This window comes from Jatropha curcas, chromosome 6, assembly GCF_041381405.1.
Source record: "Jatropha curcas cultivar XTBG-Jc1 chromosome 6, XTBG_Jcur_1.0, whole genome shotgun sequence".
In the NCBI taxonomy this organism is placed as follows: Eukaryota; Viridiplantae; Streptophyta; class Magnoliopsida; order Malpighiales; family Euphorbiaceae; genus Jatropha; species Jatropha curcas.
Genome location: NC_143156.1, coordinates 28,047,828 through 28,057,217, shown reverse-complemented (window position 1 = coordinate 28,057,217; position 9,390 = coordinate 28,047,828). Strand labels below are relative to the sequence as shown.

The 9,390-nt window shown below is 28.9% G+C and overlaps 1 pseudogene across 1 annotated transcript; it reads left to right on the top strand.

The window, feature by feature from the left end:
* Positions 1-4,936: 4,936 nt before the first annotated feature.
* LOC119370462 (receptor-like protein 9DC3) lies at positions 4,937-8,247 on the top strand (annotated as a pseudogene). Its single transcript, XR_016321341.1, has 2 exons — positions 4,937-7,961; positions 8,035-8,247. The product of XR_016321341.1 is annotated as a receptor-like protein 9DC3 (transcript).
* The last annotated feature ends 1,143 nt before the right edge of the window (positions 8,248-9,390 follow it).

Genomic DNA, 9,390 nt, shown 5'->3' with positions numbered 1-9,390 from the left:
ATGCATGTGTTGTGCAATAATTATTATTCTTTATAAAACTTACATGTCCTTGTTTAACTTTTTCAGGAAGTAGATTCTTCTTGTCCTGGTAAAACTCTGTTTCCTTCATCGCAAAGCTAGAAAAGAATTTTCTAATTTCATTAATTAATTAAATAATTATATGTATGAGAACTTATTTATATTTATATTTATTTGTTAGTGAATCCTACAGTGTAGGATTTATGCACCTCTAGTCATGTATTAAAATAGATATAATAATTTTATGAAACCATAAATGTTTTAATTATTTTTCTAAGTGTATGTATTAATCAGTAGCCCATATTATGAATGATAAGTATTATTATTAAGCTCAAACTATGTTTTATTCGAGATATTGAAATTGGGCCAGGAATGTGTGATTATATATATATATACACGAATTTATATGGGCTTATTACTCCTAGGATTTTGCGTGGCGTGTATGAGTTTGATAGTTTAAACTTACTACGGGCCTTAAGAGCTTTAAACTTACTTGGGTTCTATTGCCATTCCGGCTCATGATATTGGGTTGTGACAGTAACATGGATGCATTTAGTTATGTTAGTATATTATTTACGGTCTAACATAAACGTGTTTCATTAATCAGACACTTCTTGTATAAGTCTAATTAAATATATTTGGAATTATATATAAATAATCAACCTACTCATATAATCATGTAAGATTTTCTCTTCACATTATTATAATATTCTAATAGAAATTTCCATGATGAATGATTTGGATTAGGGTTTCTTTAACAAATCAAACTATTGTCTATGCAAAAATGGGACCTTATTCTAAATTATGGGAATTAATGCACAATTGCTGGATGATTAGGGTTCTTGGAGTCAAATTGTGAGATCACATTAGCCACTATTAGTGTATATATGACGAAATTTCAGCAATCTATCAATATCATAAACATTTTTTAACATAATTTTTGTTGAAAATTTGTTTGAATTATGCTATTTAACATACTATAGCTAGAATCATAAATTGAGACTATTGGTATAATGTCATTTGGCATCATATGAAAATCTTGAAGCATAAGAGATAAGATTTTAAGGTACTCACATATCAAAAAAAGAAAAGAAAAAATTTAAATTACTCTTAAATATTATAATTAAATGATTGGATAAGAACTTAGCTATAAAATCCCAACAGGAAGCACATGTTCATGGGTTGGCATCAAATTTTTTATAACCCTACTTCCTTATCATAGCTAGACATGGAGGTGACATGATTTATGCTCGAATTTTTTTTTTTTCCTTTTAGATCTTGATAGGCCTTTTTTATAAAGCCGATGATATTCAGATGATGAATTATTTCAATAGAAGCTGCTCTAGGTTCGAGACATTTGACTCTCTGTAAATATATAATGAAAGGATATGTTTCATTTCTACAAATCGCAACTATTCGAAAATTTTCTATTTCAAATTTTTACTAATTCACAACTAAATTTTGATATATCTAAAGATAATTATAGATTTGTTCGGTAAAATTAGTTATTTTGATAGTGCTTTACTGTTAACTGTTTAAGTAGCTTTTCATATATAAAACGTTAAAAATTAAACATTACACCGGTTAATTTTTTATAAAACATTATCTTAATCTCTAAAAACTTGTTCAAATGTTATTGGTGAATGCAACCTATATTTATAATTTTAATAACGATTTAAAAAAAAAAAGATTCTGTATTCCACGGTAAAGATTTGCAACTATTTTTCTTTGTGAATAACAAAAACGGAGTGTGAAATACAAATTGCATAAAATACAAACTATATAAACATAATTTTTAATCTAATTAAGAAGTATATATGTTTTGAATTTAATTAATTTGTCTTGAGACAATTTGGAATATAGGATTCCTTTCTTCCAATAGCTTAAAATCCCAAAATTCCAAAACATATTTGTTTGTTTATTATAACTTAATTAAGTCAAGATTGGTTATATTAATAATTGGAAAGACCTAATCAAATAGTAGAACCAACAGCGCATTATCAAAATCATTGACTAGACAAGATTATTCCTTCATTAAAAATACAAGTAGGGTTGTCTTTATGCATTCATGGATTCTTGCTGCAATTAACTTGTGGAAGAAGCAATTTAAATAAATTAAACATTATGCCTTGATTGCAAACGAACAAAGAGATGGCTTAAATAGATTTTTTTTAACAAGAAATTAAAAAAAAAACATGACTATTATAAATCTATAATTGTGCCGACTGAGAGGAAGAAGGGGATTGAATAATATAATTTATTATTGAATTATTTGTATTTCTTTAAAAATTTGTAAAAATTTCTGCTAATTATATATCTGATTAATTTATAGTATGATATTTCTTAATCTCAAATTTATAGCATGGTTAGTTCATAAATCAATTAGTTTATCAGTATATGCGTAGACACATAATTAGTTATTATTTGAAATTGTAGAATATAAAATATAATTACAGAATATGCATTATCCATGAAGTATTGAAGTTCAAACAATAAAAAGCAAATATAATTATATTTGATAGGCCTCGATAAGACAATTCAAGCCCAAAACTTCAAAGGCTTAGCCAATCTAGCCCAAAACTTAACCATCCACAAACCCATACCAAGTTCCAAGAATTGGACGTCAGCCGGATACACCTGTCCTTCGTTTTCTTTTCTCGGACTAAAATCCCATTATATTTAGAAAACGAATTTTTAAAAAATATTTGTTTATATATTCATATGAATTCAATAAATATTAAAAATTAAAAATATTGATCCCTAAAATATTAAAAATTTTTAATTTTATTTATAAAATAGTGAACTTTTCAAATTTTACTCTCTTAAATTTTGAAAATTTAGCTTTACTGAAATCATCTTTTTTTTTTTCTTTTTGGTAATGAGTTTAATTCTATGACTATAAGTGAAAATTCTAAGTGAATATTTCAATATATTTTTTTGTTATTTTAAATTTAATTGTCAATTAAACAGTTATTTTTATCAAAACACTTTTGCTTTTAATTGTTACTTAGCTGAAAGCTAACAACTAACATTTGATAGCTATTAAAACAGCTAACAATTATTAAAATAATTAATAGCTACTAAAATAGCTAAATTTGCCAAACAAATCTTTAGTTTAATCTACACGTCACGTGCCAGACAGATTCTATCTATGAATTTTTCAATTAGCAGACCATAATGATAGTTGAAGGAAATTTGATTCGTGAATAATGAGGCAGGAAGACTTGTCTAGGTCATTGGCTGGACTTTAAGATTAAAATTGCTTAACATAGCATAATGGTTAACTTATTAAGGAATTGTGGAGCAAATAAAGACTTGCATAAGTCTTCAAAGAGCGACTGATTTTGACACAATGTTTCACTTTCGTCCTTCTCAATTCTAATTGTTGATTGTCTTTTTTTTTTTTTTTTTTTTTTTGAGAAGAAGAGGAAACTTCATTAATGAATAGAACCAGAAATAAAAAGAGATTCAATATGAGAAGAGCGTCGACGTGATAAAAAATCTCAAACTAAATATGAAAACCAGTATAGAAACAAGATAATATTGCTAAAGCATGAGAAGCTTTATTTACCGATCTCCTAACCTAATCAATAGTAACATGATCACAGTTGTTACACAACTCAAACACAATCTCTAGAACAAGATCTGATTGTCTTTTAATCAGAGGAGTATAGTGATTTGCAAAATAAACCTTTGCATGTAATAAGCATATGAAATCTTTATCAACATAATTCTCAATAGAGTACTAATACTAATAAATATAAATAGCTTAACAAATAACAAAAACTTAATAATTTAATAACGAATTTCTTAGTTTGTAGATTTTAAATATCATATTCATTAAAAAATTATGGTTTGGAGGAAAACGTAGCTAATTTAGAGGTAGATGGAAAATAAACATCCAGACAATAATGGTTAACTTATGAAAGAATTTAGAGGCAAAGAAAGACTTGCATAAGTCTTTCAAGTCTTCAGACAAAGACTGAAATTGACACAACACTTCAATCTAGTCGTTTTCAGGCTTGACTTTTTCAATTAGAGGGTTATAAGTGAAAGGCAAATAAATTTCATCCATTGCCCAAAGATAAGAATCAATACTCTAATAATATCCCTACGTTGTATATGGCGTAGGGAAAAACTTGTTTAGACTCTGTTTATGTTTTCATTTATAAATTAAACTAATAAAATTTAGCATTTTTATTGCAATGAGAGTATTTCGGATTATATATTTAGAAAAAAAAAGTCGAAATAATTTTTAAAAAATTCATAATTTCATTACTTAGTCTATAAATAAGTTCATGCACGTACGTGACAAGTTTTTTCCATATAGTGCATGCATGCAAGACTTGAAAAGTTCTTGCCTTGGATGTACTTTTATTTTATTTTTGTTTTAATAATGAGGTGTTCAAAAATATGAAAAATACTAGTCTAGCTTATTATGCTAAATTCTTTTTTTTTTTTTTTTTTTTTTTTTTTTTTGTTGAAAACCTTGAGGATTCTTCAAAAAGAAAAATGAAAACCTTGAGAAAAAGATCGATGGTGCAGAACCAGAAACCAACATAATTTCTAAAAGATAAAATTTAAATTTCTTAATTATTCTTCATTAATCATGAGATTTCAACTCCACCAATCTATATAATCCACTTTTGTTAAAAAATAATTAGAGTAAATTATTCTAATTATTAAAAGAAATTATGAAACAAAGTATAGTGTAATTTATAATAACAATAAAAATAGAATAGAATTACAGTGGCTCCTTCTATTTCACTAAGTGGTAGAAATTAAAGAGCGAATGTTTAAAATAATTTAAAAAAAAGGAGAGAGAACATTATCATGATTCAAACAAATAGGGAATCATGTGGTCTATAAATAGGGAGTGATATATGCTGAAATTGATCAGTATTAAATTTGGCGAACACAAAACATGGGTTTTGGTTGCTTACTGTGGCATTTTCAATTTCTCTGCCTCCTATTTCGCTTCCATTTTCAATCTCTTTCTTCAAATATTACAAATTCCCCTTTCTCACATGTAGTTTGCCCGCTTGATCAAAGCAATGCCTTGCTCCAATTCAAAAACTCCTTCTCCATTAGCGGGAGTTATCATCCTTTTATTAATTCTTATCCCAAGATAGATTCATGGAAAGAGGGCACGGATTGTTGCTTCTTTTGGGATGGTGTTAGCTGTGACTTTAATACTGGCTATGTGATTGGGCTTAACCTTTCTTACAGTATGCTTTACGGTAACTTCCATTCTAATAATTCTCTTTTCGCTCTTCATCATCTTCAAAAACTAGATCTCTCTTACAATAATTTTAGAGGCTCCAAAATCCCATCTCAAATTGGCCATTTGTTGAGCTTGACACACCTTAATCTAAATCATTCAAACTTTGATAGCCAAATTCCATCAGAAATCGGTCAGCTATCCAATTTGGTTTCTCTTTATCTTTCCCTTAACTTTGGTTTGACATTAGAAACAACCGGTAGTTTTGACAAGCTTATTCGAAACTTAACCAAGTTGCAAGAATTGGACCTGAGCGGTGTAGACCTCTCTTTCGTTTCTCCTAATTCCTTTATCAATTTATCTATTTCTTTGTCCTCCCTCAGACTGTCATCTTCTGGGTTGAGAGGGAAATTTCCAGACAGTATAATTCAGCTTCCGCATCTCAAAGTCTTAGACTTAGCGTACAATGAAGGCCTCAATAGCTCTTTTCCAATGTCAAATTGGAGTCTTTCACTCTATCATTTGTCTCTTTCTGGACTGAAATTCCAGTATATTTAGAAAATGAATTTTTCAAAAATCTAAATTTGTTGGAATCACTGCAACTTGAAAGTTGCAATTTCATAGGGTCTAATCTTGCATTGTTTGGTAATTTATCAAAACTCACTGAGTTGGACCTATCGGATAATAATTTCGTTGGTCAAATTCCATTAGAAATCGCTCAACTATCTAATTTGATTTCTCTTGATCTTTCCTGGAACGGTCTTTTAATACAAACAACTACTGGCTTTAACAAGCTTGTTCGAAACTTTACCAAGTTGCAAGAGTTGGACTTGGGGTTTACAAACCTCTCTTTGGTTTCACCTAATTCATTTATCAATTTATCTTCTTCTTTGTCATCTCTCAGACTTCCATTTTCTAGATTAAGAGGAAAATTTCCAATTAATATAATTCAGCTTCCAAAACTTGAAGTCCTTGATTTAACATATAATGAAGGACTCACTAGCTCCACTTTTATATCAAATTGGAGTATCTCACTCAGCCGCTTGTCACTTTCTTGGACTAAAATTCCGATTTATTTAGAAAATGAATTCTTCAAGAATTTGAAGTTGTTGCAAGTACTGCAACTCAATAGTTGCAATTTTATAGGGTCTAATCTTGAATTGTTTGGTAATTTATCCAAACTCATTGTATTGGAACTTGGAGATAATAATTTCACTGGTCAAATTCCATCCTCAATTGGAAAACTTGACAAACTCTATGAGTTGGACCTTTCATACAATAATTTTAGTGGCCCAATTCCTCCAGATATTTGCAGGCTCTCCAGCCTTGTGTACTTGATGTTGTCTAATAACTTGCTCACTGGTCAAGTATGTCAATTCAAATATAATAATACATTAGAATATGTTGATTTGAGCCATAACAGTTCCAAACTCAATTTTCAATCAGGTGGACTTGACGGGTCTCATTCTTTCATCAAATGAGAAATTGACAGGAGAAATTCCTTTTGCATTTTGTGAGTTAAAATCACTCCAAATCCTTGACCTGTCGAGTAACAATTTCAGTGGTCCCATTCCACAATGTTTGGGAAACTTCAGCAATAGCCTTTCAGTATTACATCTGGGTATGAACAACTTTAATGGAGTTCTCCCTCAAGTATTTTCAAAAGGCAGTAACGTGAGATATTTGAATTTCAATGGCAACCAACTGCAAGGGAAAATCCCAACATCCATTTCCAATTGTAAAGATTTGGAAATTTTAGATATGGGCAACAATGAGATAGAGGACACATTCCCTTCTTTTCTACAAACTCTTCAAAAGTTGCAGATTCTACAGCTACGATCCAATAGACTCCATGGTTTAGTGAAAAGCCACTCCATTGCCAACTATCCGTTTCCCAAGCTACGGATTTTGGACCTCTCCAACAACAATTTCAGCGGACCTTTGCCTTCATATTATTTTAATAATTTCGATGCAATGATTAATGTTGATCAGAATATGACATACATGGGAGCACCAAATGGCTCTTATGATTATTCTGTGAGCTTGACATTGAAAGGATTGGAAATTGAGTTGGTGAAAATCCAAACTCTTCTTACAAACATTAATTTGTCAGGTAATAACTTCACAGGAAAAATTCCCGAGTCAGTTGGAAAGCTTAAAGGACTTAAGCAGCTTAACATGTCTCATAATCATCTCACAGGCAATATTGAACCATCAATAGGAAATTTGACCAATCTGGAAACTTTAGACCTCTCTTCAAATAATCTTACTGGAAGGATTCCGATCCAATTGGCAACTTTGACATCCCTCGAAGTATTTCGTGTTTCGCATAATCAACTTGAAGGACCCATACCTACAGGCCCTCAGTTCAACACATTTGATAATAGCTCGTATGAAGGAAACACAAGACTGTGTGGATTTCCACTGCAAAAGGCTTGTAATTCTGGTGAAAGGCAACAAGTTACGAGCCCATCAGGCGAAGAAGATTCAAACTCTGATGAAAATGGATTTGGATGGAAATCTGTTTTCACGGGATATGCATTTGGAGTAGTGTTTGGTCTCGCAATGGGATATCTTGTGTTCAGAACAAGAAAACCTGCTTGGTTGGTGAAGCTGATTGAAGGTGAAGGACATCCAAGGCTCAAAAGAAGTATCAACAACACCTGCATATCTTACCAAAGAAAAAGAAGAAGAAATTAGTGAACGGAATTGCTTTCTGAAGGTAAGTTTTAATATCTATCTTCAGATCTAATTAACAAGATTTTTATTTTATGATGAACTTTGGAATTTGTTAGGTAAATCAAATGATTAATAAGCAGATGGTGCATTTGCATGCGAAGTGGAAAGAAGAGATCTCTTCTGTTGCACCAGAATCAAATGCGCTACTTGGAACATCTACAATAAAGCTGTTTTCAATTTTTGAAGCTATAATTTCCTCTCTTTCTTTTTTTTCTTTTTTTTTTATTGTTTTTCTCTTCTTTTTTCTGTGTGTCTGTAAAATAATTTTAAAGTCAGACTTGATTTGTCACTTGAAATAAAATTCAAATTAACTAACTGATACCTACGTATGTTTAGCTTGATATAATTGTAATTTTGTAACAAAAGTCAAAAACTAACATTTTTCTCTTTTTTTTTTTTTTTTTTTTAAATTCTAACAAAACAAATGTTGACTCCTTAACTTAACTAGTTGCTTCTATGATGCTACTAATTATGCAATCCAAAGAAATAGCAATGCACGAAATTAAATTGTTCCATTTATAGCAAAGACACAATTTAAGAATTAGATTTAACTATATATATAATTTATATTATATATAAAAGTGGGAATGAGGAGGAATAATGCGATTACCTATATCACCCTTAATGAAATTTAAAATGTTCTAAAATACTCTTAATGATGGCCAATTAAAAAATTACAGTTTATTAGTTGATTGGATATAATTTATTTTTTAATAAATATATATGATAAATAAGACATTTGAAATTTTTATATTTTATTTTTTGAATTTATTATTTATTTGATTTCATTTTGAATATAATTTAAAGTATTTTATTTAGGAGAGAGATAAACATAGAAAAAATGTATTTTTTATTGATACTCTTTTTTCTTTATGTTTGTATGATTTGATTTGATATATTTTTTAAAAATAAATTTTCAAGTAGAATAAGTTTTTCAATATAAATTTTTGAAATTATATTACATATAAATATTCTGTTATTTAATTTTTTTTTAGTTCTTTCTATGGAAAAAATAATAAATGATAAAGTGGTGTATATGAGAATATTTAATTAATATTTTCCTTCACTTTCTTTTTCTTATAGACGATTCTCTAAGATATAAAATAGTTACCTAATATTTTTTATTATAAAAAAGAATATGTAATATTTTTCTTTTATAATACTCTTAGAAATAATTGGATTATGGCAATAAAGGTAAAAAAATCTTATACAATAATAAGAATAATAAATATTTAATTGATTTAATAGTTTGTGTGAAATCTGATATTTCTTTTAATCTTGTCTTGAATATATTTGTGTGAAATATATATACACGTTTAAACTATTTATCTCATATCGGATAACTAAGAATAGAGAGAGAAAGAGAATGGTAAGTAGAAAAGAATTCTACAATACACTTTGTCAATTTTGCA